We start from the raw sequence: 20992 nt of genomic DNA on the forward strand, positions 1-20992 counted from the left end.
CCCCCTGTAAAGCTCCATTCAGACGTCCGCATGATTTTTACGGATCGACTGATAGATGGATTGGATCCGCAAAACGCATACGGACGTCTGAATGGAGCCTTACAGGGGCGTGATCAATGACTGTGGTGATCACCCCATATAGACTCCCTGATCACCTCCCTGTCATTGATTACCCCCCTGTCATTGATCACCCCCCTGTAACGCTCCATTCAGACGTCCGCATAATTTTTACGGATCCACTGATAGATGGATCGGATCCGCAAAACGCATACGGACGTCTGAATGGAGCCTTACAGGGGCGTGATCAATGACTGTGGTGATCACCCCATATAGACTCCCTGATCACCCCCCTGTCATTGATCACCCCCCTGTAAAGCTCCATTCAGACGTCCGCATGATTTTTACGGATCCACTGATAGATGGATCGGATCCGCAAAACGCATACGGACGTCTGAATGGAGCCTTACAGGGGCGTGATCAATGACTGTGGTGATCACCCCATATAGACTCCCTGATCACCCCCCTGTCATTGATTACCCCCCTGTCATTGATCACCCCCCTGTAAAGCTCCATTCAGACGTCCGCATGATTTTTACGGATCGACTGATAGATGGATCGGATCCGCAAAACGCATACGGACGTCTGAATGGAGCCTTACAGGGGCGTGATCAATGACTGTGGTGATCACCCCATATAGACTTCCTGATCACCCCCCTGTCATTGATCACCCCCCTGTAAAGCTCCATTCAGACGTCCGCATGATTTTTACGGATCGACTGATAGATGGATTGGATCCGCAAAACGCATACGGACGTCTGAATGAAGCCTTACAGGGGCGTGATCAATGACTGTGGTGATCACCCCATATAGACTCCCTGATCACCTCCCTGTCATTGATTACCCCCCTGTCATTGATCACCCCCCTGTAACGCTCCATTCAGACGTCCGCATGATTTTTACGGATCCACTGATAGATGGATCGGATCCGCAAAACGCATATGGATGTCTGAATGGAGCCTTACAGGGGCGTGATCAATGACTGTGGTGATCACCCCATATAGACTCCCTGAACACCCCCCTGTCATTGATCACCCCCCTGTAAAGCTCCATTCAGACGTCCGCATGATTTTTACGGATCCACTGATAGATGGATCGGATCCGCAAAACGCATACGGACGTCTGAATGGAGCCTTAGAGGGGCGTGATCAATGACTGTGGTGATCACCCCATATAGACTCCCTGATCACCCCCGTGTCATTGATCACCCCCCTGTAAAGCTCCATTCAGACGTCCGCATGATTTTTACGGATCCACTGATAGATGGATCGGATCCGCAAAACGCATATGGATGTCTGAATGGAGCCTTACAGGGGCGTGATCAATGACTGTGGTGATCACCCCATATAGACTCCCTGAACACCCCCCTGTCATTGATCACCCCCCTGTAAAGCTCCATTCAGACGTCCGCATGATTTTTACGGATCCACTGATAGATGGATCGGATCCGCAAAACGCATACGGACGTCTGAATGGAACCTTACAGGGGCGTGATCAATGACTGTGGTGATCACCCCATATAGACTCCCTGATCACCCCCCTGTCATTGATCACCCCCCTGTAAAGCTCCATTCAGACGTCCGCATGATTTTTACGGATCCACTGATAGATGGATTGGATCCGCAAAACACATACAGGCGTCTGAATGGAGCCTTACAGGGGCGTGATCAATGACCCCATATAGACTCCCTGATCACCCCCCTGTCATTGATCACCCCCCTGTAAAGCTCCATTCAGACGTCCGCATGATTTTTACGGATCGACTGATAGATGGATTGGATCCGCAAAACGCATACGGACGTCTGAATGGAGCCTTACAGGGGCGTGATCAATGACTGTGGTGATCACCCCATATAGACTCCCTGATCACCTCCCTGTCATTGATTACCCCCCTGTCATTGATCACCCCCCTGTAACGCTCCATTCAGACGTCCGCATGATTTTTACGGATCCACTGATAGATGGATCGGATCCGCAAAACGCATACGGACTTCTGAATGGAGCCTTACAGGGGCGTGATCAATGACTGTGGTGATCACCCCATATAGACTCCCTGATCACCCCCCTGTCATTGATTACCCCCCTGTCATTGATCACCCCCCTGTAAAGCTCCATTCAGACGTCCGCATGATTTTTACGGATCCACTGATAGATGGATCGGATCCGCAAAACGCATACAGACGTCTGAATGGAGCCTTACAGGGGCGTGATCAATGACTGCGGTGATCACCCCATATAGACTCCCTGATCACCCCCCTGTCATTGATTACCCCCCTGTAATTGATCACCCCCCTGTAAAGCTCCATTCAGACGTCCGCATGATTTTTACGGATCCACTGATAGATGGATCGGATCCGCAAAACGCATATGGATGTCTGAATGGAGCCTTACAGGGGCGTGATCAATGACTGTGGTGATCACCCCATATAGACTCCCTGAACACCCCCCTGTCATTGATCACCCCCCTGTAAAGCTCCATTCAGACGTCCGCATGATTTTTACGGATCCACTGATAGATGGATCGGATCCGCAAAACGCATACGGACGTCTGAATGGAGCCTTAGAGGGGCGTGATCAATGACTGTGGTGATCACCCCATATAGACTCCCTGATCACCCCCGTGTCATTGATCACCCCCCTGTAAAGCTCCATTCAGACGTCCGCATGATTTTTACGGATCCACTGATAGATGGATCGGATCCGCAAAACGCATATGGATGTCTGAATGGAGCCTTACAGGGGCGTGATCAATGACTGTGGTGATCACCCCATATAGACTCCCTGAACACCCCCCTGTCATTGATCACCCCCCTGTAAAGCTCCATTCAGACGTCCGCATGATTTTTACGGATCCACTGATAGATGGATCGGATCCGCAAAACGCATACGGACGTCTGAATGGAGCCTTACAGGGGCGTGATCAATGACTGTGGTGATCACCCCATATAGACTCCCTGATCACCCCCTGTCATTGATCACCCCCCTGTAAAGCTCCATTCAGACGTCCGCATGATTTTTACGGATCCACTGATAGATGGATTGGATCCGCAAAACACATACAGGCGTCTGAATGGAGCCTTACAGGGGGGTGATCAATGACAGGGGGGTGATCACCCCATATAGACTCCCTGATCACCCCCCTGTCATTGATCACCCTCCTGTAAGGCTGCATTCAGATGTCCGTATGATTTTTACGGATCCACGGATACATGGATCGGATCCGCAAATCACATACGGACATCTGAATGGAGCCTTATAGGGGGGTGATCAATGACAGGGGGGTGATCACCCCATATAGACTCCCTGATCCCCCCCCTGTCATTTATCACCCCCCTGTAAGGCTCCATTCAGACATTTTTTTGGCCCAAGTTAGCGGAAATTATTATTTTTTTTCTTACAAAGTCTCATATTCCACTAACTTGTGTCAAAAAATAAAATCTCACATGAACTCACCATACCCCTCACGGAATCCAAATGCGTAAAATTTTTTAGACATTTATATTCCAGACTTCTTCTCACGCTTTAGGGCCCCTAGAATGCCAGGGCAGTATAAATACCCCACATGTGACCCCATTTCGGAAAGAACACACCCCCAGGTATTCCGTGAGAGGCATATTGAGTCCATGAAAGATTGAAATTTTTGTCCCAAGTTAGCGGAAAGGGAGACTTTGTGAGAAAAAAATAAATAAAATCAATTTCCGCTAACTTGTGCCAAAAAAAAAAATATTCTATGAACTCGCCATGCCCCTCATTGAATACCTTGGGGTGTCTTCTTTCCAAAATGGGGTCACATGTGGGGTATTTATACTGCCCTGGCATTCTAGGGGCCCTAAAGCGTAAGAAGAAGTCTGGGATCCAAATGTCTAAAAATGCCCTCATAAATGGAATGTGGGCCCCTTTGCGCATCTAGGCTGCAAAAAAGTGTCACACATCTGGTATCGCCGTACTCAGGAGAAGTTGGGCAATGTGTTTTGGGGTGTCATTTTACATATACCCATGCTGGGTGAGATAAATATCTTGGTCAAATGCCAACTTTGTATAAAAAAATGGGAAAAGTTGTCTTTTGCCGAGATATTTCTCTCACCCAGCATGAGTTTATGTAAAAAGACACCCCAAAACACATTGCCCAACTTCTCCTGAATACGGCGATACCACATGTGTGACACTTTTTTGCAGCCTAGGTGGGCAAAGGGGCCCACATTCCAAAGAGCACCTTTAGGATTTCACAGGTCATTTACCTACTTACCACACATTAGGGCCCCTGGAAAATGCCAGGGCAGTATAACTACCCCACAAGTGACCCCATTTTGGAAAGAAGACACCCCAAGGTATTCCGTGAGGCGCATGGCGAGTTCCTAGAATTTTATATTTTTTGTCACAAGTTAGTGGAAAATGATGATTTTTTATTTTTTTTTCTTACAAAGTCTCATATTCCACTAACTTGTGACAAAAAATAAAAACTTCCATGAACTCACTATGCCCATCAGCGAATACCTTAGGGTGTCTTCTTTCCAAAATGGGGTCACTTGTGGGGTAGTTATACTGCCCTGGCATTCTAGGGGCCCAAATGTGTGGTAAGGAGTTTAAAATCAAATTCTGTAAAAAATGGCCGGTGAAATCCGAAAGGTGCTCTTTGGAATGTGGGCCCCTTTGCCCACCTAGGCTGCAAAAAAGTGTCACACATGTGGTATCTCCGTACTCAGGAGAAGTTGGGGAATGTGTTTTGCGGTGTCATTTTACATATAATTATGCTGGGTGATAGAAATATCTTGGCAAAAGACAACTTTTCCCATTTTTTTATACAAAGTTGGCATTTGACCAAGATATTTATCTCACCCAGCATGGGTATATGTAAAATGACACCCCAAAACACATTCCCCAACTTCTCCTGAGTACGGCGATACCACATGTGTGACACTTTTTTACAGCCTAGGTGGGCAAAGGGGCCCACATTACAAAGAGCACCTTTCGGATTTCACCGGCCATTTTTTACAGAATTTGATTTCAAACTCCTTACCACACATTTGGGCCCCTAGAATGCCAGGGCAGTATAACTACCCCACAAGTGACCCCATTTTGGAAAGAAGATACCCCAAGGTATTCCGTGAGGGGCATGGCGAGTTCCTAGAATTTTTTATTTTTTTGTCACAAGTTAGTGGAAAATGATGATTGATTTTTTATTTTATTATTCTTACAAAGTCTCATATTCCACTAACTTGTGACAAAAAATAAAAACTTCCATGAACTCACTATGCCGATCAGCGAATACCTTGGGGTGTCTTCTTTCCAAAATGGGGTCACTTGTGGGGTAGTTATACTGCCCTGGCATTCTAGGGGCCCAAATGTGTGGTAAGGAGTTTGAAATCAAATTCTGTAAAAAATGGCCGGTGAAATCCGAAAGGTGCTCTTTGGAATGTGGGCCCCTTTGCCCACCTAGGCTGTAAAAAAGTGTCACACATGTGGTATCTCTGCACTCAGGAGAAGTTGGGGAATGTGTTTTGGGGTGTCATTTTACATATACCCATGCTGGGTGAGAGAAATATCTTGGCAAAAGACAACTTTTCCCATTTTTTTATACAAAGTTGGCATTTGACCAAGATATTTATCTCACCCAGCATGGGTACATGTAAAATGACACCCCAAAACGCATTCCCCAACTTCTCCTGAGTACAGAGATACCACATGTGTGACACTTTTTTACAGCCTAGGTGGGCAAAGGGGCCCACATTCCAAAGAGCACCTTTCGGATTTCACCACATATTTGGGCCCCTAGAATGCCAGGGCAGTATAACTACCCTACAAGTGACCCCATTTTGGAAAGAAGACACCCAAAGGTATTCGCTGATGGGCATAGTAAGTTCATAGAACTTTTTATTTTTTGTCACAAGTTAGTGGAATATGAGACTTTGTAAGAAAAAAAAAAAAGAATCATCATTTTCCGCTAACTTGTGACAAAAAATAAAAAGTTCTATGAACTCACTATGCCCATCAGCGAATACCTTAGGGTGTCTACTTTCCGAAATGGGGTCATTTGTGGGGTGTTTGTACTGTCTGGCCATTGTAGAACCTCAGGAAACATGACAGGTGCTCAGAAAGTCAGAGCTGCTTCAAAAAGCGGAAATTCACATTTTTGTACCATAGTTTGTAAACGCTATAACTTTTACCCAAACCATTTTTTTTTTTTACCCAAACATTTTTTTTTTTATCAAAGACATGTAGAACAATAAATTTAGAGCAAAATTTATATATGGATGTCGTTTTTTTTTGCCAAATTTTACAACTGAAAGTGAAAAATGTCATTTTTTTGCAAAAAAATCGTTAAATTTCGATTAATAACAAAAAAAGTAAAAATGTCAGCAGCAATGAAATACCACCAAATGAAAGCTCTATTAGTGAGAAGAAAAGGAGGTAAAATTCATTTGGGTGGTAAGTTGCATGACCAAGCAATAAACGGTGAAATTAGTGTAGTGCAGAAGTGTAAAAAGTGGCCTGGTCTTTAAGGGTGTTTAAGCTATAGGGGCTGAGGTGGTTAATCAACTCTTATAAGAAGACAATATACATGTTATAATCATACAGTCATTTTGTTAAACCCAAATCATTTTATATGTCAGGTGTTCTTAGTTAATGTTGCACATATATAATAATTCTTGTTAAAAGCTGTATTCTTACATTACACTGCTGGGGAAAGAAAATTATTGAACAATTTTATTTTTGTCTTCTATAATAATATTACACATATAACGTCACTTACTCTGCAGGATTCCCTACCCCTTTGTATCATGTAATCCAAGCATGTCAAACTCAAAGGCTAACATGGGCCAAAAAAAAATTAATTTAAGTTTATGTGGGCCGCATCAAAAAAAATAAAAATTTTTACAATATAATGCAGACGGATCCGTTCTGAACGGATCCACCGTCTGCATTATATGAGCGGATCCGTCTCAGACGGATCCGCTCTGAACGCAAGTGTGAAAGTAGCCTTCGGGGCGAGAACCTGGGATCTTTCATCCCTTGTCCTATTCAGCTCTATTAGGGTGAATAGGACTTCACACTGTCCCTGCTGCTCTGTGCCTTGTGCACACAGCATCAGGGATGTTACCATGGCAACCAGGGCTTCTGTAGCGTCCTGGCTGCCATGGTAACTGATCGGAGCCCCAGGCTTACACAGCTGGGGCTCTGATCAGAAGCTGCCACTGCACCACCAATGAGGGGGAGGGGAGAGGTCCCTGTGGCCACTGCCACCAATGATTTTAATACTGGGGGGGTTGAGAGGGGCTGGCGCACTGTGCCACTAATGATTTTAATGGGATGGGGGGTTGAGGGGGGCACACTGCACCACCAATGATAAATTTCCCCTTTATACAGGAGGCTGGTACTGGCAGATCAGCAGTTAACCCCTCAGGTGCGGCACCTAAGGGGTTAACTGCCTCTGATCGCAGCTCCCTGTCAGCGGCAGGGTGCCGGCAATGCGATTCTGCTGCCGGCACCCGCCTCCTGTATTGTGTTAAAGACTGACTCTTACTATCAGGCCACACAGAGCGGCGCCCAGCGATGTCTCAGCACTCACCATTAGTCCTGGGCGCTGCTCCGTTCGCCCGCAGTGCTCCATTACTGTCTCCTCTCCTGCTCCACATGCTGCTGATTACTATCGGAGCGATGGGAGGAGACATCAGCTTCACTAGTGGGCGTTCCTTCTTCCTGGCTGTAGCGCTGTCATCACAGCGCAGGAAGAAGGAACACCCACTAGTGAAGCTGATGTCTCCTCCCCATCCCTCCGATAGTAATCAGCATGTGGAGCAGGAGAGGAGACAGTAATGGAGCACTGCAGGCGAACGGAGCGGCGCCCAGGACTAATGGTGAGTGCTGAGACATCGCTGGGCGCCGCTCTGTGTGGGAAATGGGAATAGTCCTATCATTGGTGGCTCAGTGCGCCCGCCCCTCCTCCGCCCCTCTCTCCTCATTGGTGGCGCAGTGCGCCCGCCCCTCCTCCCCCCCTCTCTTCTCATTGGTGGCAGCGGCAGCAGCACAGTGGGGAGGGAGGACAGCTTCCTTCTCCCCGTGCTGCTGAGAGAACATGAGCGCGCCGATAGCAGCGCGCTCATGTTCAGAGATACTAGACTGCCGGGCCGCAAAGATATTCATTGCGGGCCGCATGCGGCCCGCGGGCCGCATGTTTGACACCCATGATGTAATCCATATCCTAGGACGGGTCATGGTCAAAATGTGGCCATACTTCTTTGTCTCCCAGACAAAGACCCTTTATCATGTCCATGTAGTACGGGCTATTATCGCCGTCCCTGGGAAAAGGGGCTAGCAGCTTGCATGGACTCAGTCATTCCAGCTAAGTTATCCACCCATGGGTTAACTAGGAAGTAATTTGTGGGACTACACTGTGCAACATAAACTTTGCATGTTTCTCCCGTCTCAGGTTTGGGATAATTTGTTTTAGACCCTTGTGACCCCATTCCGTCTGATATTTTAATGGTGCTACTTTCCTAGGACTGGCTGTACTGAAGCGTTAAGGATTCGACAAATTAATGCTGTCAACTAGGCAAAGGACTCAGGTCTGATCACAAAATATCAGAGAGTTTCATCAAACATATAATTTGTTGCTTTGGTCTGCCACTTGTGTTCACCTATCCCCGGGTTAATGGATTGCTCCTAGCCGGGGGTGGGGCGTATTGCAGACCTCCGCAACACAGTAAAACAACAATTCAATGTCCTTAAAACTCTATGCAAATAGTGAACTTCAGTCCGTACACTTACCACCCGGACATCAGTATCCTTATCTCAACTCTAATAATCTTATACTTTAAAACCGCTTTAAAAGAGTCAAACCAAGCTCCATCCTTGTCTCCCTGAGACAATATTATGTAGTGCGCACTATATTTTCTCTGAGTGATCCTCACGGCGGACTCCCGGAGTCCCCGGGTCACTCCCCCAGACTCCCGGAGTCTGTTCCTGTATCCCTGATACAGTAATTATACTAGAAGTTGTAGGTTCTACTTACTAGATCGAGACGTGGTCCTCCGATCGGCCAGAGGACAATAACAGATGCCTTTCTTACCGAACACGAGGAAAACCTTATCGATTTGCATGTTTCTCCCATGGGGCAGGTATCCAGGTATATCCAGGTAACTACACATGTTACAAAGGGAGTACACATGGGAGGAATGTACAGAATTTCCACGTGTCTATTCCGCAAGAGACTTTTTGTATTTTGTGGATCCGTGGTTTGCAGACTGCAAAATGGTCATGTGCATGAGGCCGTAGAGGAGAGGGCTCCCTCTGCAGATCAGTTGTTATGGCAGTGGACTTCCATCTTGCTGCTCCTATTGTAATAGAATGCTGGTAAAGTAGCTAGTCACAGCAATATAGAGATATTATGTAAAACTACAATTCCCACCATGCCCTGCTGTAGACTGATAGCTGTAAGCAGTCTAGGCATGCTGGGAGTTGTAGTTTTGCAACAGCTGGATGGCCGCAGGTTGGCCATTCCTAGAATAGATCTTAAAAATATTAAAGAACACCCCCCAACAATGTAACAAATGTAAAAATAACTAAAAACATTTTCTCATATTAAGATATACATAATATCACTGTGTCACCTCATCTCCCCCCAAAAAATGAAACAGAAAAGATTAAAAAATTGCATGTACCCAAAAAATTGTATTAGTAAAACCTACAGCTTGTCTCACAAAAAAACAGCCCTCACACGACTTCTTTTTCAACACTGTAAAAACAAAAGTGGAATTGCATTTTTTTCCCCCTCCATTTTCACCCTTCAAATAATTTTCTTTTTACAGTTTCTCAATACATTTTATAAACCAGTAAACGGTTTCATTAAAAAGCACAGCTGCTGTATATCGGGTGCAATGTGTGACGTGAACGCATAGCACCCGCACTAAATCCGGACCCATTCATTTCAATGGGTCAGTGTACATGAGCGTTGTTTTTCACGCATCAGTTCTGCGTTGCGTAAAAATCGCAGCATGTTCTATATTCTGTGTTTTTCACGCAGCCCTGGCCCCATAGAAGTGAATGGGGCTGCGTGAAAAACGCATTGCATCCGCAAGCAAGTGCGGGTGCGATGCGTTTTTCACTGATGGTTGCTAAGAGATGTTGTTTGTAAACCTTCAGTTTTTTATCACGTGCGTGAAAAACGCATCAAAACGCATTGCACCCCGTGGAAAAACTGAACGCAATCGCAGACAAAACTGACTGAACTTGCTTGCAAAATAGTGCGAGTTTCACTGAACGCATCCGGACCTAATCCGTCATGCTCGTGTGAAAGAGGCCTTACAAGGTGGGTTCAAACTGACAGAAGATGGGGCAACCTAATTAGACAGGGACAACAGAAGTAAGCAGGACCTGCAATTCCATAGTGGGGAGCAATATTCTTCTCCAGCTCAATCAAATACCAAAGTGCAGCACAAAATACTGCCACCTGCTCCACATTATTCCTGAGGACGTCGATATAGTTGAATTCAGGATAGCTGCTGACCAGGTGCGTGAGAGAGAGAATCAGTTCATTATGAACCTGGCTGGCGGCCATGAGGAGGGCTTGAGTGGCCCTCTTAGGCATTGGCCCAACGGGAAATTTCGCTGTAGGGTCTATGGCCGACCCTGGTGCTCTCCACTAGAGTTGAGCGGACACCTGGATGTTCGGGTTCGATGGATTCGGCCGAACTTCGGAAAAAAGTTCGAGTTCGGGACCCGAACTTGACCCCGAACCCCATTGAAGTCAATGGGGACCCGAACTTTTGAGCACTAAAATGGCTGTAAAAATGTCATGGAAAGGGCTAGAGGGCTGTAAATGGCGTCAAAATGTGGTTAAGAGCATGGCAAGTGCTCTGCAAACAAATGTGGATAGGGAAATGACTTAAAATAACATAAAATACGTAAAAATAAAAAATAATAATCTTGATCTAGGAGGACCAGGTCCATATGGAGTAGGAGGTTGAGAAGGCGGTGGATGTGGCGGTGTAGGTGAAAGTGGCGGTGGAGGTAGCCTACACTGCTTTTTGGTTTAAAATTTATTTTTATTTTAAATTAGGGTACACCCCAAAACATTGGGAAATATAACCTGTGATAACCCCCTCCAGTCATGCTAAACACACGTTCAGACAATACACCGGCTGCAGGGCAGGCCAGCACCTCCAAGGTGTAAAGGGCAAGCTCAGGCCATGTGCCCAATTTGGAGACCCAGAAGTTGCAGGGGCTGACCCTTGTCAGTCAGTTCGTGTAGGCGTGTGCAAACTTACTGCCCCACCATGTTGCACGTCCCCGTGATGTTCACCATCCAATTTGATATCTGCTTTATCAACTTTCGATGTCCTTTTATGCGCCTACCATGGTGATCACGGGTGGCGGGGAATCAGGGTTCCAGGCCAGAGAGGGAGCGTGAAAAAGAGAGCCACATCCAAGGGAGGATTTATTTTTTCAAATTTTAAATTAGAGTTGAAATATGGAAGAAATTATTAAAGCATTAAAAGTGTGACAACTTTTCAAAGTTTAAGCATTGAATAAAAGGATGTGGCGCGCATTAATTACTGAATAATTTATTAATTTTTATTCCCTGTCACCTATGCATAGCAGGTGTTTATTCACGTCTAAAATTGTATAATGTCAACCCAAGAATGTAACAGAAAAATTATTGAAATTTATTAAGCTGTCAACTAGGTAGAGGTATATTACACCCAAAAATTGGTGAATTTCACCAGAATATATAACTGACAATTTTTTTTTTTTGTTTTAACCTGTCTACTAGGTATAGCAGTGGTACTATACACCCAAAAATTTGTTTATTTCGCCAGAAAATGTAACTGAGATTTTTTTTATTTTTTTTTACCGGTCCACTAGGTATAGCAGTGATACTATACACACCAAAATTGGTGAATTTCACCCTAAAATGTAAATGACAATTTATTTATTTTTTAACCGGCCTACTAGGTATAGCAGTGGTACTATACACCCAAACATCGGTTAATTTCATCCGAAAAAGTAAATGACAATTTTTTTTTTTTTGTTTCAACCTGTCTACTAGGTATAGCAGTGGTACTATACACCCAAAAATTTGTTAATTTTACCATAAAATGTAACTGACAAAGTAGTGAAATGATATAAAATAAAACACGTACAAAAAAAAATATGGATCAAATGTAAGGCAGCTCTTTGTTGCTTAATCACCCTCTGGGCCTCGGATGCCGCACCTGGATGCGGGAAGATAAAGTCCAACGAAAAAAGGAGATAATCCAGCTCAGCTCGGGTGAAGTTATTATAACTTTATTACAGCGATTTTAAAATTTCCATGTAACAAGAAGTGTAAAATGACGCGTTTCAGACCTCTAAGACATATGGGTCCTTCCTCATGACAAACACAAAAGTGAAATGGGAGCACCCTCAGATATATCCCCTACTAACCCTGGGTTAATGAACATCACCTGGGTAAGGGAGACATCGGAGGGCGGTCCTGCAATAGCCTTAATTAAAAATACCTACAAGCCAAGAAAAAACAAAAAGAGAAAGCAGGGGTATAAACTCTAACATTAACATTAAAATAATATGTGCAGCCAAGTGATCACAAGTCATCAGGGCAGATGCATATACAAATAGAGAACAGCAGGCATATTATCATATTCAGTACTGCAGGATAAGATCGTGCTGTTTGTTTAATCCCTCTGGTTGGCGAGATCCAAGTTGGAAGATCCAGAAGGCTTCTCTGTTGAGAAGTTTTCTTCTGTGACCCCCCTCCCCTAGGTGGTAAGAAAACTCTTTCTATGCCCTGCACTTTTAAATCGGAGACATCTCCTGCATGTGAAACCGCAAAATGTAGACTGGCTGCAGAAACGTTGCGGTCTCGACAATGCAGTATATCAGATATATGTTTTCGTACCCTATTTTTTAGCGGTTTACAGTACAGCCTACATATTGCAGAGAGCATATTTCACAGGTGATGAGGTACACTACATATTTAGTGTTACAGTTAATATACAAATGTATTTTATATTCTTTTTTGTTTGCAAAAAGCCAACACCCTCTCTGCCAATAATGTGGAGAAAATCTCGGATCTCCACTTGCTACCTACTGCCCAACATAAGAGGCAATCAAAAAACAAAGGCAGGCCAACGGCACAGGAAAAAGTCATCGTTATCCATCCCGACAGAAGAGATAACCATGGACATTCAAGTTCTTAACTTGTCGGTGTCCATCATCACACTGGAGCAGGTGGGTGTCCTCAAGAAAGGACTATCGTTCTCGCCTACACACCATTTTGACCTTTATCGCACCATCTTGGACGTCAACAAATTTGCCCGAAATCTTACCCTGAGAAAGCACTTCCAGGATGAATTCTCTGAGGGTGTACCTGACCCCACTGCCACCTTACTCCCTTCACCAATGCCTGAACATAATGTACATGAAGGGTTAACTAATGCATTTTCTCCAACCATATCTGCATGTAATAGTCGCAATGATTTTGAATATGAGAATGCTGTTATATCATCCCATGGTAGTGAGAACAGTGGGATGAATTTTATTGAAATGGTTCATTGCAATTCCCTTCAAACCATTTCACAAAATGATTTGGGTCATGTTAATTCTTCCTTACATTTCGGGACCTCCAATAGGGACTTCTATCCCATTCAGTCCCGGTCTGCAGCATTGGACAAATATGAGGAACTGGTGGAAAAAGACTTATGTCTTTTATATGATGCCACCAAGTCACGGAGCCATTCCAATATGACTCTAGCAGAGAAAGCTGCCCTCCGGGACTTAAGGGACAGAGAAGATATTATAATCAAGGAGGCAGACAAGGGTGGGTCGGTGGTCATTTTGGATAGGGGTTTATATAAACACCTTATTACAACCATGTTACATGATACTCGGGTTTATACTTGTCTGTCCGGTGACCCCATCCTGTCTTTTCAATCTGAAATGAGGAACATTTTGGAGTTAGGGGTATCATCTGGTTGTCTTAGTATTAGAGAAAAGGATTACATTCTTCTTGTGGAATATCTGGTAGCCCCGATTTTCCATGCGCTGCCTAAAATCCACAAAAATGTTTTCCCTCCCCCTCTCAGACCCATTGTGGCTGGAATTGGCTTATACTCTGAACGCTTTTCAGAGTGGGTGGATTCCCTTCTCCAACCCCTGGTGCCATTGATCCCTGGATTCCTAAAGGATACAAGATCCGTACTCCAGGCTTTTTCTGGATTTGAATGGAAAGAGGGATATATGTGGATCACAGCTGATATCACATCCCTATATACCAACATTCCCCACAATTTGGCGATCACATAGCTGCGTTGGTTTTTAAACTATTATAGCGATTACACTGTGGAACTTAGGGAATATGTTGCCTTGGTGGTGGATTTCCTTCTCAGACATAATTATTTTTTATTTGATGATGCATTTTATTTGCAGGTGTCGATGGGGGCAAAATTCTCTCCCCCCATTGCAAATATTTTCATGGCATGGTGGGAGGGTCATTTTCTCCTCATCGACACCTCTCCATTTTTGGATCGCTTGCTCTGGTATGGACGTTACATTGATGACCTACTGATGGTGTGGTCTGATGGGGTGACGTCTGTGCCGGAGATGGCTACATATTTTAATTCCTGTGTGGATTCCATACAATTTTTGTTTTTCATTCTGATGCCACTGAAATACAGTTTTTGGACTTGTGCTTGAGAGGAAATATTTCCACCCACAGGGCCAACACATCTACCTATCGTAAAGAACTGGCTGGCAATACTACACTATTTGCTCATTCATGCCATCCTCCCCATACTATCCGTAACATCCCCAAGGGAGAATTGATTCGGGCCTGTCGTAATTGTTCTGATTATGATGCCTATGAGAAGGAAGCTTCCAATATAAAAAACAGATTATTACGTAGGGCATACCCGTGTAACAACATAGGCTAAAAAAGTAGTCTCTGACATAGATAGACACTCCCTAGTTTTTCCAAAGTCCTCTTTGGAGCACGGACATCCTAATAGTTCTGCTTGTAAAAAAACGTGCCACCTACTTTGTCACACAGTACAGTCAAGAATTTTTCACTATTTGCAAAATTATGAAAAAGTACCTTCATGTCCTGAATTTCGATGGACAGTGGTCCAGAATTATATCTGATGGAATGAGATGTGTTGCCAAGAGAGCACCCACCCTTGGCAACCTAATCAGTCCGAGCTTTTTTTCGGCGAAAAAAAATCTCACAACCTACATGGCTTCATTACAAAGGCAGTTTTAAGTGCGGACATAAAAAATGCATCTGCTGTGAACATATAACCATTGATACGACCTTTCGATCCACTGCAAACAAAAAAATATATAAAATACATTCGTATATTAACTGTAACACTAGATATGTAGTGTACCTCATCACCTGTGAAATATGCTCTCTGCAATATGTAGGCTGTACTGTAAACCCACTAAAAAATTGGGTACGAAAACATATATCTGATATACCGCATTGTCGAGATCTCGCCAACCAGAGGGATTAAACAAACGGCACGATCTTATTCTGCAGTACTGAATATGATAATATGCCTGCTGTTCTCTATTTGTATATGCATTTGCCCTGATGACTTGTGAACACTTGGCTCCACATATTGTTTTAATGTTAGAGTTTATACCCCTGCTTTCTCTTTTTGTTTTTTCTTGGCTTGTAGGTATTTTTAATTAAGGCTATTGCAGGACCGCCGTCCGATGTCTCCCTCTCCCAGGTGATGTTCATTAACCCGGGGTTAGTAAGGGATATATCTGAGGGTGCTCCTATTTCACTTTTGTGTTTGTCATGAGGAAGGACCCATATGTCTTAGAGGTCTGAAACGCGTCACTTTACACTTCTTGTTACATGGAAATTCTAAAATCGCTGGAATAAAGTTATAATAACCTCACCGGAGCTGAGCTGGTTTATGTCTTTTTTTCGTAAAAAAAAAATATGGATTTATGAGGTGGAGTTCCATATGGAGTAGGAGTTTGAGGAGGCGGTGGACGTAGCGGAGTAGGTGGAAGCGGCGGTGGAGGAGGACGAGATAGCCAGCACAGGTTTTTGGTTTTAATTTAATTTTGTAAAATTAAGGTACACTCCAAAAGAGTGTGAAATATCCAAAATACAAACATGAGCAATTGCGCTGCAGTATAACAATGGCTGCTTAGTGCCGGTATACATGTCTATTCTGCACAAGGTACGGACAAGTCCTGAGGGATCCATGCCTGGTTCATTTTAATGAACGTGAGCTTGTCCACATTGGCTGTGGACAGGCGGCTGCGCTTGTCTGTGATGATGCCCCCTGCCGTGCTAAACACACCTTCAGATAATACATTGGCTGCAGGGCAGGCCAGCACCTCCAAGGCGTAAAGGGCAAGCTTAGGCCATGTGTGAAATTTGGAGACCCAGAAGTTGAAGGGGGCAGACCCGTCATTCAGTACGTGTAGGCGTGTGCACACATACTGCTCCACCATGTTGGTGAAATGCTGCCTCCTGCTATGACGTTCCATATCAGCTGGTGGTGCTGGTTGTTGTGGCGTGCTGACAAAGCTTTTCCACATTTCGGCCATGCTAACCCTGCCTTCTGAGGTGCTGGCGGTGCCCCAGCTGCGTTGGCGACCTCTTCCTCATCCTCTGCCTTCGCCTTGTGCTTCCACTATGCCCCCGCTGTCAGGTGGGAATGCCACCAGCAGCGTGTCTACCAGTGTGCGCTTGTACTCGCGCATCTTCCGATCACGCTCCAGTGACGGAATTAAGGACGGTACGTTGTCCTTGTAACGGGGATCCAGCAGCGTGGCCACCAAGTAATCAGCACAAGTTAGAATGTGGGCAACTCGGCGGTCGTTGCGGAGACACTGCAGCATGTAATCGCTCATGTGTGCCAGGCTGCCCAGAGGCAATGAAAAGCTGTCCTCTGTGGGAGGTGTATTGTCTGTGTCCTCTGTATCCCCTCATCCACGCACCAGTGATGGGCATGAGCTGGTCTGGGTGCCACCCTGCTGTGAACATGGTTCCTCCTCCATCTCCTCATCCTCCAGAACTGTGCCCTGGCTAGACAATTGTGTACTTTGGGTTTGTGGGTTCAGGAACCCACCCTCGGAGCCACTTGGGAATGACTGGCCGGAAACCCTACAAAATGATCCCTCCTCCTCCTCCTGTGCCACATCCTCTTCCATCATTGCCAGGAGCGTTTTTTCAAGGAGGCATAGAAGTGGGATAGTAACACTGAGAACGGCGTTATCGGCACTGGCCATGTTGGTGGAGTACTCGAAACAGCGCAACAAGGAACACAGGTCTCGCATGGAGGCCCAGTCATTAGTGGTGAAGTGATGCTGTTCCGCCGAGCAACTCACCCGTGCGTGCTGCAGCTGAAACTCCACTATCGCCTGCTGCTGCTCGCACAGTCTGGCCAGCATGTGCAAGGTGGAGTTCCACCTTGTGGGCACATCGCATATGAGGCGGTGAGCGGGAAGGCTGAAGTTACGCTGCAGCGCTGACAGGAGAGCAGCAGCAGGGTGAGAACACTGAAAGCGCGCACAGACGGCCCGCACTTTATGCAGCAGCTCTGACATATCAGGGTAATTTTTAAGGAATCTCTGCACCACCAAATTCAGCACATGCGCCAGGCAAGGGATGTGCGTCAAACCGGCTAGTCCCAGAGCTGCTACGAGATTTCGCACATTATCGCACACCACCAGGCCGGGTTCGAGGCTGACTGGCACAAACCATTCATCGGTCTGTTGTTCAAGGCCCGTCCACAGCTCCTGCGCGGTGTGGGGTTTGTCACCCAAACAGATAAGTTTTAAAACTGCCTGCTGTCATTTACCCCTGGCTGTGCTGAAGTTGGTGGTGAAGGTGTTACGCTGACCGGATGAGGAGCTGGTAGAGGATGAGGAAGCAGAGTAGGAGGAGGAAGCAACAGGAGGCAAACTGAAGCGCCCTGCAATCCTCAGTGGTGGAAGGACATGCGCCAAACTGCTATCCACCTCAGGCCCAGCCGCCACTGCATTTACCAGTGTGCTGTTCTGGAGATATAACGTCCCTAACCGTGCTTACTGGTCCACGTATCCGTATTCAGGTGCACCTTGCCACAGATGGCGTTGCACAGTGCACACCTGATTTTGTCCCCTACTTGGTTGTGAAGGGAAGGGATGGCTCGCCTTGAAAAGTTGTGGCGGCTGGGCACTACGTACTGTGGGACAGTCACCGCCATAAGGCCTTTTAAACTATCCGTCTCCAGCAGACGGAATGACAGCATTTCAAAGGCCAGTAATTTAGAAATTCTGGCATTCAGGGCTAGGGATCGCGGGTGGGTAGGGGGGTACTTCCTCTTCAGCGTTTGGGATATGGAGAGCTGAATGCTTCCGTGGGACATTGTGGAGATGCTTGGTGACCCAGGTGTTGGTGTTGCTGGCAGATCCTCTGTTTGCGGGGTGCCAGGTGGCACTGTCACTCCAGTGGTGGATGAAGAGGTCGCGACTGCATCAGAAGAGGAAGCAGGAGGAGCCAGAGACCTTTCTTGGTTTTTGAGGTGTCTACTCCACTGCAGCTCGTGCTTTGCACTTAAATGCTTGGTCATGCAGGTTGTGCTCAGGTTAAGAACATTTATGCCTCGCTTCAGGCTCTGATTGCACAGCGTGCAAACCACTCGTGTCTTGTCGTCAGCACATTGTCTGAAGAACTGCCACGCCAGGGAACTCTTTGGAGCTGGCTTTGGTGTGCTCGGTCCCTTGCTGCTTTGGGCAGTAGGAGGCGTACTGTCTAGAGGACGGCCGCTCCACTTTTGCACCCTGCTCCCTCTTCTACTGTTCTGGTGGCTCTGTGCGACCACCGCCTCTTTCTCCGAACTACATAGGTCACTCGCATGACCTTGATTCTATGTGGAGTCGAGGACCTCATCGTCCTCCACATCATCTTCCACCCAGTCTTCACCCCTGCCTTCCTTGTCGGTCTGCACACTTTCGAAAACCCCAGCAGTTGGCACCTGTGTTTCGTCATCATCCGAGACGTGCTGCGATGGTCCTCCCATGTTCTCATCTTGAAAGATAAGTAGTTGGGCATCGGTGCACTCAATCTCTTCCACTTCTGGGGCAGGGCTAGGTGGATGACCCTGGAAAACCCTGCTGATCACCCCATATAATAAGGGGTTAATAAGTGACAGGGGGGTGTAGTGTAGTGTGGTGCTTGGTGCTACTTATTACAGAGCTGCCTGAGTCCTTACAGGGGGGTGATCAATGACAGGGGGGTGATCATCCCATATAGACTCCCTAATCACCCCCCCTGTCATTGATCACCCCCCTGTCATTGATCACCCCCCTGTAAGGCTCCATTCAGACGTCCGTATGTGTTTTACGGATCATCGGATCCGCAAAACATATACGGACGTCTGAATGGAGCCTTACAGGGGGGGTGATCACCCCATATAGTCTCCCTGATCACCCCCCTGTCATTGATCACCCCCTTGTAAGGCTGGCTCCATTCAGAGGTCCGTATGTGTTTTGCGGATCCACTGATCCATGGATCGGATCCGCAAAACACATACAGACGTCTGAATGGAGCCTTACAGGGGGGTGATCAATGACAGGGGGGTGATCAGCCCATATAGACTCCCTGATCACCCCCCTGTCATTGATCACCCCCCTGTAAGGCTCCATTCAGACGTCCGTATGTGTTTTGCGGATCCACTGATCCATGGATCGGATCCGCAAAACACATACGGACGTCTGAATGGAGCCTTACAGGGGGGTGATCAATGACAGGGGGGTGATCACTCCATATAGACTCCCTGATCACCCCCCTATCATTGATCACCCCCCTGTAAGGCTCCATTCAGAGGTCCGTATGTGTTTTGCGGATCCGCTGATCCATGGATCGGATCCGCAAAACACATACGTACGTCTGAATGGAGCCTTACAGGGGGGTGATCAATGACAGGGGGGTGATCACCCAATATAGACTCCCTGATCACCCCCCTGTCATTGATCACCCCCCTGTCATTGATCACCCCCCTGTAAGGCTTCATTCAGACGTCCGTATGTGTTTTGCGGATCTGTGGATCCGCAAAACACGGACACCGCGGATCCGCAAAACACATACGGACGTCTGAATGGAGCCTTACAGGGGGGTGATCAATGACGGGGTGGTGATCACCCCATATAGACTCCCTGATCACCCCCCTGTCATTGATCACCCCCCTGTAAGGCTCCATTCAGACGTCCGTATGTGTTTTGCGGATCTGTGGATCCGCAAAACACGGACACCGCGGATCCGCAAAACACATACGGACGTCTGAATGGAGCCTTACAGGGGGGTGATCAATGACGGGGGGGTGATCACCCCATATAGACTCCCTGATCACCCCCCTGTCATTGATCATTCAGACATTTTTTTGGCACAAGTTAGCGGAAATTGATATATTTTTTTTTTCTTACAAAGTCTCATATTCCACTAACTTGTGACAAAAAATAAAATCTCACATGAACTCACCATACCCCTCACGGAATCCAAATGCGTAAAATATTTTAGACATTTATATTCCAGACTTCTCACGCTTTAGGGCCCCTAAAATGCCAGGGCAGTATAAATACCCCACATGTGACCCCATTTCGGAAAGAAGACACCCCAAGGTATTTGCTGAGGGGCATATTGAGTCCATGAAAGATTGAACTTTTTGTCCCAAGTTAGCGAAAGGGAGACTTTGTGAGAAAAAAACAAAATAAATCAATTTCCGCTAACTTGTGGCAAAAAAAAATAATTTCTATGAATTCGCCATGCCCCTCATTGAATACCTTGGGGTGTCTTCTTTCCAAAATGGGGTCACATGTGGGGTATTTATACTGCCCTGGCATTTTGGGGGCCCTAAAGCGTGAGAAGAAGTCTGGGATCCAAATGTCTAAAAATGCCCTCCTAAAAGGAATTTGGGCCCCTTTGCGCATCTAG

This window comes from Bufo bufo, chromosome 2 (assembly GCF_905171765.1).
Source record: "Bufo bufo chromosome 2, aBufBuf1.1, whole genome shotgun sequence".
NCBI lineage: Eukaryota > Metazoa > Chordata > Amphibia > Anura > Bufonidae > Bufo > Bufo bufo.